Consider the following 11,913-nt stretch of genomic DNA (forward strand, 5'->3'; position numbering starts at 1 on the left):
CAGACCCATTTCAAATCTTCCGTTTATGTCAAAAATTTTTAGAAAAAGTTGTGTCTACTCAATTATGCTCCTTTCTGCAAAAAAATTATCTTTATGAAGAATTTCAATCAGGTTTCAGGCCCAATCATAGTACAGACACTGCACTTGTTAAAATTACGAATGACTTACTACTTGCTTCAGATCAAGGCTGCACCTCATTGCTAGTGTAGCGGTGTGTTTTCAGCGTTGTGTAGAAATCAAGTACGAAATATAGGAATTCTTGCCTTCATGTTCTCGTTTATTCTGGATAACACAAACGAACATGCATGAGGTACACCAGCGTGCGGCTGCAATGCACGACGCGCTGTGACTTCTCATACAGACTGGGGCATATACTTTCACAAAAACTCATTTTGAGAACATAACAATAAAACATGTACCTGGATAACACAAACGAACATGCATGAGGACTTGTGCAGCATATAAACCAGCGTGCGGCTGCAATGCACGACGCTGAGAAAGAGAGAATATTACACATAATACAAAAATAATAATAAATCAACGAAACACCTGAGTGTGCATCACAGAGGGATTTAAATCACAATCATACAAATATAATCATGTGAATTCATCTGTTACATGAAATAAGGCCTTAATTGAATCCCTGCAAAAATGTGTGCGACCTACTGCTGTGACTTTAAAAAAAAAGTAAAAAGTAAAGTAAAAAAAAAAGTAAAAAGTAAAGTCGTGACGTATTGTCAAGTATGGTGACCCATACTCGAAATTGGTGCTCTGCGTTTAACCCATCCAAGTGCATACACACAGCAGTGAGTAGTGAAAAAATGCGCGCGCACACACACACACACCCGCAGTGGGCAGCCATTTATGCTACGGCGCCCGGGGGGTTCGGTGCCTTGCTCAAGGGCACCTCAGTCGTGGTATTGAGGGTGGAGAGAGCGCTGAACATTCACTCCCCCCACCTACAATCCCTGCCGGCCGGGGACTCGAACCCGCAACCTTTCGATTACGAGTCCAATTCTCTAACCATTAGGCCACGACTTCCCCACACTTCTCATACAGACTGGGAAGCAGAAAAGTGCGCCAACCCCCAAGTCAGCATGGCGGCAGGAAACACCAAATATGGTCATGGCAAGTGGAATCACAAAATAATTTCTTACACACCTGCCACATTCCCCCCTGCTGACTTCAACTTGCACATGACAAAAAAAAAATGTACAGCATAAAACATCAAAATGCTTACAAAGTCCCCTAAGAAAAAAAATAACAGGTACATGTAACCAATTTTGAAAGAACAAAAAGGGAAGTAAGGGGGGGGGGGGGGGTAATCTGTACCATAGTACCAAAAGATAATACTGTATGTCACATGAAACACTAAATACTCCAGTCGTAAGACCATTCTTTTCAGAATTAGAAATGTAAGAGGGTTGCAAATCCTCTAAACCCCCACATGAATAACATGCCTGTTACACATTACATACATTCAGTGATCATTTTTGCACAGCATTCCATAAGATCTTATCCACTTTTGGATCACCCTGAAATACTCTTCCTCAAGAGGTACCATAAATCACAGATATTTGAAACGTATCACAAATTTAATCCTCAAAGGTAATCATTTTGATACACCGAATCACTACAACCCAGACAAAACCTTCTGATGCATATTCTGAATCAGTCTAATGACTGGTTTCACCACCCTCCCACATCTGGTTCTGACCGTCAGTGACCCACTCTGACCGCAAGGTGCTCTGGGACATTGCTGCAAATGGTCAGTGGCTAAAGCATCAGTATTTACACCATCAGCCTGAACCATGTTCTTGTCATCGCCAGATTCGTCAGAAGTCAAAGACCTGCAGGCAGTCTTAATTGTCAGTCTACTGTTGTCTGCATCATGTGGTACAGTCAGGGAAGGAGGCTGGTCATCTACACTTAACTGGACAGAATCAGATTCAGATGGGCCAGCATCTTGGGAAACTGGGAGCTCAGACACCCACGACACAGTTCTTCCGTCCAGGTCATCGACAGGTAAACTCAGCTCTACGTTTTCATTCACAGACAGACTTGATCTGCTTGAAGCGACACTCTCACAAGTTTCAACATCAGACACTTCGTTTCGTAGAGGCAGAAAGTTCACTGGCATAATGAGATTTCTATGAACAACTTTCTCAGTACCAGTCACATCGTTTCTGATTCTGAAGGTATGAACTTCACTGTTCATTCCGGTCACAATGTAGATATGACTCTCCCATCTATCAGCAGTTTTCTTCTTGCCACGCTCTCCCTTATTGGCCAGGAGTACTCTGTCGCCAACGTTCACTGGAGCACCTTTGAGCTTCTTATTGTACAGGTTTGCTTGCCTCTGCTGTTGTTTTGAAGCAGAGCATTTGGGCCAGTTTCATAGCCTGTGAAAGATCTTCTCTGAAAGACTGCACATATTGATTATAGTCAACCACCTGTTCATCAAGCAGTGCAGAGTCAAACAGCATGTCGATGGGCAACCTAGGAGTTCTTCCAAACATCAGCTGGAATGGAGGAAAACCAGTTGTCTCATGAATTGTTGCATTATAACAGAAGGTGAGAGACTTCAACATCTGAGGCCATCTGTGCTTAGCTTTAGGTGGTAAAGCACGAATCATGTTGCCCAGTGTGCGGTTGAATCTCTCCACCGCGCCATTACCCATAGGGTGGTAAGGAGTTGTATGGGATTTTTGTACACCAGCAAGCTGAAGCATTTCAGAAATTAACCTGCTTTCAAAACAGGCACCTTGATCTGAATGTACTCGCTCCGGAAAACCATAGATGCAGAAAAAGTTGTCCCACAGCTGTTTTGCAACCGCCTTCGCTGATTGGTTAGGACAGAGGTAAGCCTGTGACAGGTTGGTAAAATGGTCTGTCACGACCAAGACATCTAGAGACTTATTAGATGAGTCTTCGGCAGACCAAAAATCTACGCAAACCAGCTCAAGAGGTCTTGATGTCCTGATACTCTGATACTCTCAAGCGGAGCTCTTGCGTCAGGCTCTGGTGACTTACTGACAACACATCTTCTGCAACATCGAACATACTCTTTCACCTCTTTTTCCATCCCTTGCCAGTAGAACCGACGTCTGGTGAGGTAAAGCGTCCTGCGTTGACCCTGGTGTCCAGCTTCATCATGTACTCCCTTAAGCACTTTATTTCGAAGGGCAGACGGTACAATAAACTGAAAAGTCTTATTCTTTGTGATGACAACCTTGGAGACACGGTATAATAAGCCTACCCTCACTGATAGTTTGTTCCAGTGTCTCAGAAACCGAAGTACACTAGGCGATTCCTTGCTCCGCTCCCGCCTAGATGGCCTACGCTCGCGCTCCACAAAATGAAACACTCTGCTCAGAACAGGATCAGCATCTTGTAATTCCATCAGCTCCTGCCTTGACAGTACTGGATGCTCCAATAGCTGAGATGGAATTATTGACTCAATTAACTGCGGCAGCAGGTAAGCATATGGTCGAACATGATTGTCCTGTTGCCTACTGCAGTTTAAAATGGCAGAAACATCCTCCTGAGAGACAAAAGATTTCTTATGGAAAGCAACATGATTTAAAATCCGAACTGGGCTTGTCTTGTGCTTGATTCTCGAAAGGGTGATATGACCAGCGGAACACATCTTGGACCTTCTCCGGGTTCACCACTTGAGACTCCTCCAAAAGAGCACCATAGGGCACTCTGGTAAGTCGATGGAACACACTGGGTCGCACAAACGGTTCACGGCTAAGGGCATCTGCAACTACATTCTTAGGCCCAGGAATGTATTTGATGTCAAAATTATATGGAGCAAGCTTTGCGACCCATCTTTGTTCGCACGCATCCAACTTGGGCTTCGTAAGAATGTAGGTCAGAGGGTTATTGTCCGTCCACACAGAGAACCGCTGACCCCTGAGCCAGTGACTAAATTTCTCACAGACTGCCCATTTGAGGGCAAAAAACTCCAACCTATGTGCTGGATATTTTGATTGGGCATAATTTAATGACTTGCTAGCAAAGGCTATGAGGCGAGCGACTTCATCCTCGGCCACCTGAGAAAGCACCACCCCAAGTTACTAGAAGCGTCAACAGACAGCAGAAAGGGTTTATCAAAATTTGGGTGAGCCAAAACAACCCTTTTCAGCAAAGCTTGTTTCAGGGCATAAAAGGCATCTCTACATTCCTGTGTCCAGTCCAATGATGTAAGCTTTCTGCCTGCCGTTGCACGCTTCTGGCCTTTGGCATGCCTCGGTTTCCTCATGCCTGATGTCAATGCAACGAGGGGTCTGCCAATGCGAGAACAACCTTCGATATACTGCTGGTAGAAAACCACCATGCCCAAGAATGACCTTATTTTTCTCTGTGACGAAACATCAGAACCATCTTCCATAAGATCCTGTTCAGTGATGTCAACAATAGCTCTGACCTTTTCAGGGTCTGTAGCAACACCCTCACTACTCACGATGTGTCCAAGGAACTTGACGGAAGGTTTCATGAAATGACATTTCTTTTGAGACAGTTTCAAATTGTGAGCCTGAAGTCTCTGGAAAACCATCTCTAATCGTTCCAAAGCAAGTTGTTCATCATTGAATCCCTGCAAAAACGTGTGCGACCTACCGCTGTGAATTCTCATACAGACTGGGAAGCAGCAAAGTGCGCCAACCCCCAAGTCAGCATGGCGGCAGGAAACGCCAAATATGGTCATGGCAAGTGGAATCACAAAATCATTTCTTACACACCTGCTACACCAGTATTACTTGATCTTAGTGCTGCGTTTGACACTATAGACCATAATATACTCATAGATCGATTACAAAACTATATTGGTATTCAAGGACAGGCTTTAAGATGGTTTAGATCCTACCTGTCCGATCGCTACCACTTTGTTCATTTAAATGGGGAGTCATCTCAATTATCACCAGTAAAGTATGGAGTACCACAAGGATCTGTCCTAGGTCCTCTGCTATTTTCAGTTTACATGTTGCCCCTTGGAAATATTATTAGAAAACACGGGATAAGTTTTCATTGCTATGCTGATGATACTCAATTATATATCTCAACAAGACCAGATGAAACTTCTCAACTATCTAAGCTAATAGATTGTGTAAAAATTGTAAAAGATTGGATGACCAATAATTTCGTCCTACTAAATTCAGATAAGACAGAGATATTACTTATTGGACCAAAAAACAGTACACATAATCTCGTGGATTATAATTTGCAACTAGACGGATGCACTGTTACGTCCGCTAAAGTCAAAAATCTGGGTGTTATTTTAGACAGCAACTTGTCCTTTGAAAATCATATTTCCTATGTTACAAAAACAGGATTCTTCCATCTTAGAAACATTGCCAAGCTTCGAAACATGCTAACTGTTTCTGATGCAGAAAAGCTAGTTCATGCATTCATGATCTCTAGACTGGACTATTGTAATGCACTGCTAGGTAGTTGTCCTGCATCTTCAATAAACAAGCTACAGATAGTCCAAAATGCAGCGGCTAGAGTTCTTACCAGATCAAGAAAATATGATCATATTCCTCCAATTTTACAGTCTCTGCACTGACTACCTATTAAGTTCCGTATCATTTACAAATTATTATTACTTGCCTATAAGGCCCTAAATGGTTTAGCACCTGCGTACCTAACTTGTCTTCTACCCACTCTCTAAGGTCGCAAAACTCTGGACTTTTGGTAGTACCTAGGATAGCAAAGTCCACTAAAGGAGGTAGAGCCTTTTCACATTTGGCTCCCAAACTCTGGAATAGCCTTCCTGATAACATTCGGGGTTCAGATAAACTCTCTCTGTTTAAATCTAGATTAAAGACACATCTCTTTAGCCAAGCATTCACATAATGCATCTTATAATCTTGTACTGCAGTTATATCTGATCAGACGTACATTATTATTATTCTTTAGCTTGGGTTGAACAATTCATTTTTGCTTAGATGGAACAGCAGCTACGCTAATCATGTCTTTGCTTGTCTCTCCGTTTTCTGCTAGGAATTACAGAACTTCAGTCTGGATCCAACCATTACATGATCTGAGATGACCGAACACCTGAGATGGAGGATCAGCGCCGGGAGATGACGTATGTGTCCCTGATCATAGGCAGAGGCCAGACACCTGGATGAACGCCAGAGACAGATCCCCATTGAGGACCCCGCCACTTAGACAGCCATCGGAAAAGACCACTGGAACCAGCTGAGCCCATTCAATCTGACTTGCTGCAGTTTGGAACTGAACTGCTGGTTTGTTTGGCCAGAGGAAAATTGGCTCCCCGACTGAGCCTGGTTTCTCCCAAGGTTTTTTCTCCATTCTGTCACCGATGGAGTTTTGGTTCCTTGCCGCTGTCGCCTCTGGCTTGCTTAGTTGGGGACGCTTCATTTCCAGCGATGATTGCAAAGACACTATTTAAATGTATTGACACATTATTTTCCTTTTTTGATATTGTGCAGTGCTTTGACACAATTTGCATTGTAAAAAGCGCTATATAAATAAAGGTGACTTGACTTGACTTCAGGTTTGAAAAACTCACACTTACTCGGCTTAAGTTTGATGCCATGATGCCATGTTGCCTAACATGAAGCACTTTCCTTACATCTTGGACGTGGTTCTCAAAGGTCTTACTAAACACCAAGGTGTCATCGAGGTATGGAATGCAGATCTCATCTCGCAAGCCTTCTAAGCACTCTTCCATACATCGCTGGAAGGCTGCAGGGGCATTCATTAACCCAAAGGGAATACGCACCCATTCATATAGACCCCAGGGTGTCACAAACGCCGCCATTCTTGACAAGCTGTACTGTACCAATCGGAGTCTGCCCCAACAGAGTGATATCATGATCAGTGTCATTGTATACCTCAATTATGATATTTGTTGGAGCCCCTCTTGTCAGCCTTACTAAACTTTCTTTGAATTCAAGCCCATCTGCCCAGCAATGATTCACATCAGGTTCAAACATCAGTGTGCTGTCCTCCTTAACTGGCTGCATGTACGCTCGGCATGAGACCTGCACAGTACTACGTTTAGGAACGTTAACATGCCCTCTCATGGTCTTTACTATGTATTCACATGAGCTCTCTGCACTCACAAGTTTAATGAATGTCTGGGCTTTGCTCCTCTTTAGGCTGGGGAATGTGGCTTTCACAGTTCTCTCAAGCATGCTGTCGCTCACAGTACTTGGCTGGACTTGTTCAATGGTTCAAAGTTCACAATTTGTTCTATCACATTGAAACCTATGATAGCGTGAGAGAGGTTTTGACCCCTTGCTACGAGTATGGGAATGACAAGTTCGGTATGGTGAGATGTCTGTGACGCTAGTCTGAAAGTCACTTCAACATATCCAATGTAGGGCATATCAATACCACTGGCAGCCACAAGGTTCAAAGTGTTTGGAGACTCAAGAATGTCTGAAACATCTCTCAGTAGGACTTCTGGCAAGTATTCATGTTTCCACAATTCATCAATGACACATACCTGAGGGCCAGTGTCCCACAGGGCTTGAATTTGATGGCCATGCAGGAAACATTCAACAAGACATTGCCTCCCAACTAGTGATGTCACAGAGGAATGCTGGTTAACTAGAGTATTGCAGGGGGCGTGGACACTCATCGTCAGGTAGGAATTTGAAACTGGTCTTGGTGGGTTGATACAAGTTTGCTTGTGTTCGGTCCAATGGTGAGTTTGACAGATCTTCGAACAATACAATATTTTTTTACATCGTGAACACTGCTTCATTTGCTTCTCTGTTTTTTCACAGGCTGCACATCTTTGGGACTGCTCAGTAGGTCTGGTTACTCCCTGTCCTGCGGAAGTAACCACTCTCCATTTAAAGGACTCTCTCTTGATGGCTTAATACCACGGATCCTGCATCCTGCTTGGAAGTGCTCACTACTGCCACATTGAAAACAATGTATGCAACGGTCCTCTGTTCTTTGCTGCTGACAATTAAAGCACTTTCTTGCTTGGGAATGAGTAAGGGGGGCATAGTATTGTCGGGGTGTATACTGCGGTTGAAACTGAGTATTCACTCTCATTTGGTTGGTGCCCGGTGATGGCCACTCCCTGTACAGGAACAGGACACTGTGGTGAGGCAAAAGCTGGTTGCTGCAATGATTCTCTGATGTGAGCTATTTCAGCACTGAGTGTTTTGAGTGAAACTACATCAGTTCTCAGTTCTTTCAGTTCTGACAGCACATTGGAAGACGACTTTGGTGCACTTTCAGTCGCACTGAATTTCTTATCAGTGGTTTCATCATTAGACTTAACTGCATGGACAACAGTCATTGTGTGCTGCACATTGGTTTTATTTTTCTTTTGTCTTTCTGCCTCATTAGCACAAGCAATGTTTAATTTCTCCAACAGAGCCTCATCTGTGGTTTTCATGTCAAGAAGGAGGGGTTGCATATCTACTTTAATGCTGTCACATTGGAAACCGGTGAGTACCGTATGTAAGAACATGCTTTGAACCAATGCTGGATCATACTTGAGGCCTGATTCTGCTTCTTGGGACGCAAACAAGATTTTCTGGCACAGGTCAAGAACACGAATGAGGAAATTCTGTGGTGTCTCTTTGTTACCTTGGCATTCAGAGGTAAATTGCTTATAAAGTTCAGTTGCACTCTTTTCTTGGAAGTGAGAGCACAGAATTCGTCTGAGTGTAGATAGAGTCAGATTTGGCTTCCCTTCTAAATAATTTGTAACTGTAAGCCTGGAGAGATGGCACGAATTACTGCATCCACAATCTCACACTCTGGGTAGCCTCTGCTCAGACCGTTCTCAATCTGGTGTGCCAAACTTCAAAAACTTAATTTCTCTCTTTGGCCCGGGTCACCGATTTGTCCAGATATTTTGAAATCTTTACGCCAAGGTGGACTTCAGTGTTGGGCATTCTCTGAATGTTGTGGGAGTGCAGCAATTGGTGGTTGAGGCTGGACACTGCTTTGTTTTGTGCTCATTTCGTCCACTTGTTGAATTTCACTTAGTTTTTGTTTCATTGCTGTTTTTAGCTCCTCTAACTCCTTGTAATTTATCTTTTTCAGTAGTTTCACTCTGGACAGTTGTCTCATTTTCAGTGACTATGTTCAACTCTATAATTTGATCTCTCAAGCTTAACAGTTCAGACATGCCACCATCTTCTAGCTCAGTGATGTCTTCGAGATGTTGGAGGACGTGAGATATCAGGGACATGCAAGATTTAGATACAATCTTCTCTGGCTCTGCCACATGAAGGAATTAACAAACACTTAGAAGCTTGTTTTTGGATAGGGAATTTAGCATAGTGATAAATTCAGCTTGCATTTCCTCGAGCACTGTTGTCTCCATTTTGATACTAGAGTGTACCTTTTCACTGAGTGGTGGCTGACTTGATAAAAAGGAAAGGAACTTGTTTCACCTGATGATCTCTGTGGCCTCGGGTCAGTTATTTTGTCTCTTCCTTGCCTTTACTGCAGGAACTCTTTCCACTTCACTGTTGACCTGGGTTGTTTTAAGGGGGGTATGTACTACATCAGAAGCTGTCTGCCAGGTAAGTGACGATCACCCTCTGAAGAGCAGATCCCAGCAGTGCCTCCAAATGTTATACCCCTGAGAAAGGTGAGAAGATTAAGCACATTCACTCAACGATGTTCCTCCACCGCAGATTTTGTGTAATTTATTTTTTAACAGTTAACAATAAACAACTTTTCAAAACAGCAACATTTGCCTTTTCTTTACTGTACAGACATTCAATAATTTTGGACATGGCTGTTAACAATGTACGCTCTTTAGCAATTTTTCTCCTTTACAATCAATCATCCCTATTAGTAATTAATTAGACTGAGTCATTTTAAAAATATCTGGAAATCACTTCTTAGTCTTTTTAACCAGATACATAGATATAAACTAGCACAGACAATTCTAAACAACATGTAAATGCTCTCTTTTATGAATTATTTTATCAGAAAGTGCAGAGATGTCTCAAAAGCTCGTTGTTAATTCGATTTCCACAGTTACTTTTCTCAATATAGTCACATTTCTCCAGAAAATCAAACAAACAGCATCAAATAAACAAAGTTGAACATTAATTACCAGCATGTATATTAAATGTAATTTTAATCACTGAACATGTGGCCTCTCGCCATTATGTGGGCCTTGTGCCATTAATAATCAAAATGGAGCAAAGAGCTTACACATCTCTGAACTAATTGCACTTTTAAACATATTAATCAGAACACAATCAATATCGTAATGACATCTGCACACTCTTAAAACATAATTTACCATCAACTCATACTATATTAACAAAGAATTAAAATGAATACCTGAAAAAGGGGAGAATAATTAAGCACATTGACTCAACGATGTTTCTCCACCGCAGACTTTATGTGTACATTTACATTTATTCATTTAGCTGACGCTTTTATCCAAAGCGACTTACAATTGCTATATATGTCAGAGGTCGCACGCCTCTGGAGCAACTAGGGGTTAAGTGTCTTGCTCAGGGACACATTGGTGTCTCACAGTGGATTCGAACCCGGGTCTCTCACACCAAAGGCATGTGTCTTATCCACTGCGCCATCACCACCATGTGTAATGGAGAAATACCGCGAGCGCTCCCCCTAGTGTTCAGCAAGGCCTAACTAATAGATTGCACACCTTATTGTGCCAAACTAATTGATCGCCGATTAGCCAAAATTATTATTTAGATAACTTATTCGCATTTTATAAAAAAATCTTAAACACATTCAACATATCCTGACTACAGAATACTTTCATATTTTACTGATTTATGAACTTTTCGATCTAATTATTGAAATATTATACAGGCATATATTTTTCACTCTGTCACACTAAGGTGTAATGTATCATTTCTGAGGATGCTAGATTTTTCTTTCTGCTAGGTCTAGCATTGGACGGTAGCTATCTTGTTGATTGAAATCTTCCATGGTTTTGTTTCTGATGAGGATAATGAACGTAAAACATAAAAAATCGCCTGCCGTTGACTTAGTTAGACACTATGCATTGGTTTTGTTGTCATGTTTGGTGAGATAGCTAAGGTGAGTTTAATTTCTGCCTATATTAGACAGCCTAGTCAGCACATCGGTTTTTGTATTGCATCACTTATAGCTCTTAAACCTGTCAAAAGGCTCAACGTGACCGCCGACTTTGTTTGCGTGCAGATTAATTTCCGCCTATTAGACAGCCTAGTCAGTTTATCGTTTTATATAGGAAGATGTATGTAACCACAATTATTAGCTTTGATTAGCTCTTAAAGCCTTGTCTCTTGTCAAAAGGCTCAAGGCGACCGCAGACTTTGATGAACACTGCTGGCAGCAGCGACTTCTGTGTCCGTATCATTCTTATCAATGACGAATAATCTCGTATCTCCCTGCTCCCAAGCCATAAATCTTGTATCTCCGATTAAACATGATTTTGGGGAAATGTTGTGTTAATGTTGGTACACAACAGTATATGATAGCAATAATATAATACCAACTTTAACGATACAATGTTTAATAAAAATATGCTGTTTTTTTAATTTCCTGAAAAATAATGGTTTTGGAGATGCGAGGATTCCACCCGACAGCGACGATATGTCAAAGCCAGGTCAGAAATGATGACGAGCTATTTGTCCAGCTCTGCTCTACGACACAGATAGACTTTGCATATGACATCTCTATATACTCCGAAAGCCACATTAAATTCAGAAAGAGTTCAAGTTTTTGAAAGCCGGGGGTCACTGTCTTTAAGCATCAATGGAGGACAGTAGAGTTGCCTGCCTGGGCTGAGTCGGCAGGACCACCTGCCCGTTTCTTCGTCATTAGCAACGGAAGACATGGTAATCAACATGGTGAGTAATGGCATATACAAGAGTTTGGAATACCGCGTGGAATGATGGCACTTGGGCGGTCCGCTCCTGTTTGCCA

Source organism: Barbus barbus (assembly GCF_936440315.1).
Source record: "Barbus barbus genome assembly, chromosome: 33".
NCBI lineage: Eukaryota > Metazoa > Chordata > Actinopteri > Cypriniformes > Cyprinidae > Barbus > Barbus barbus.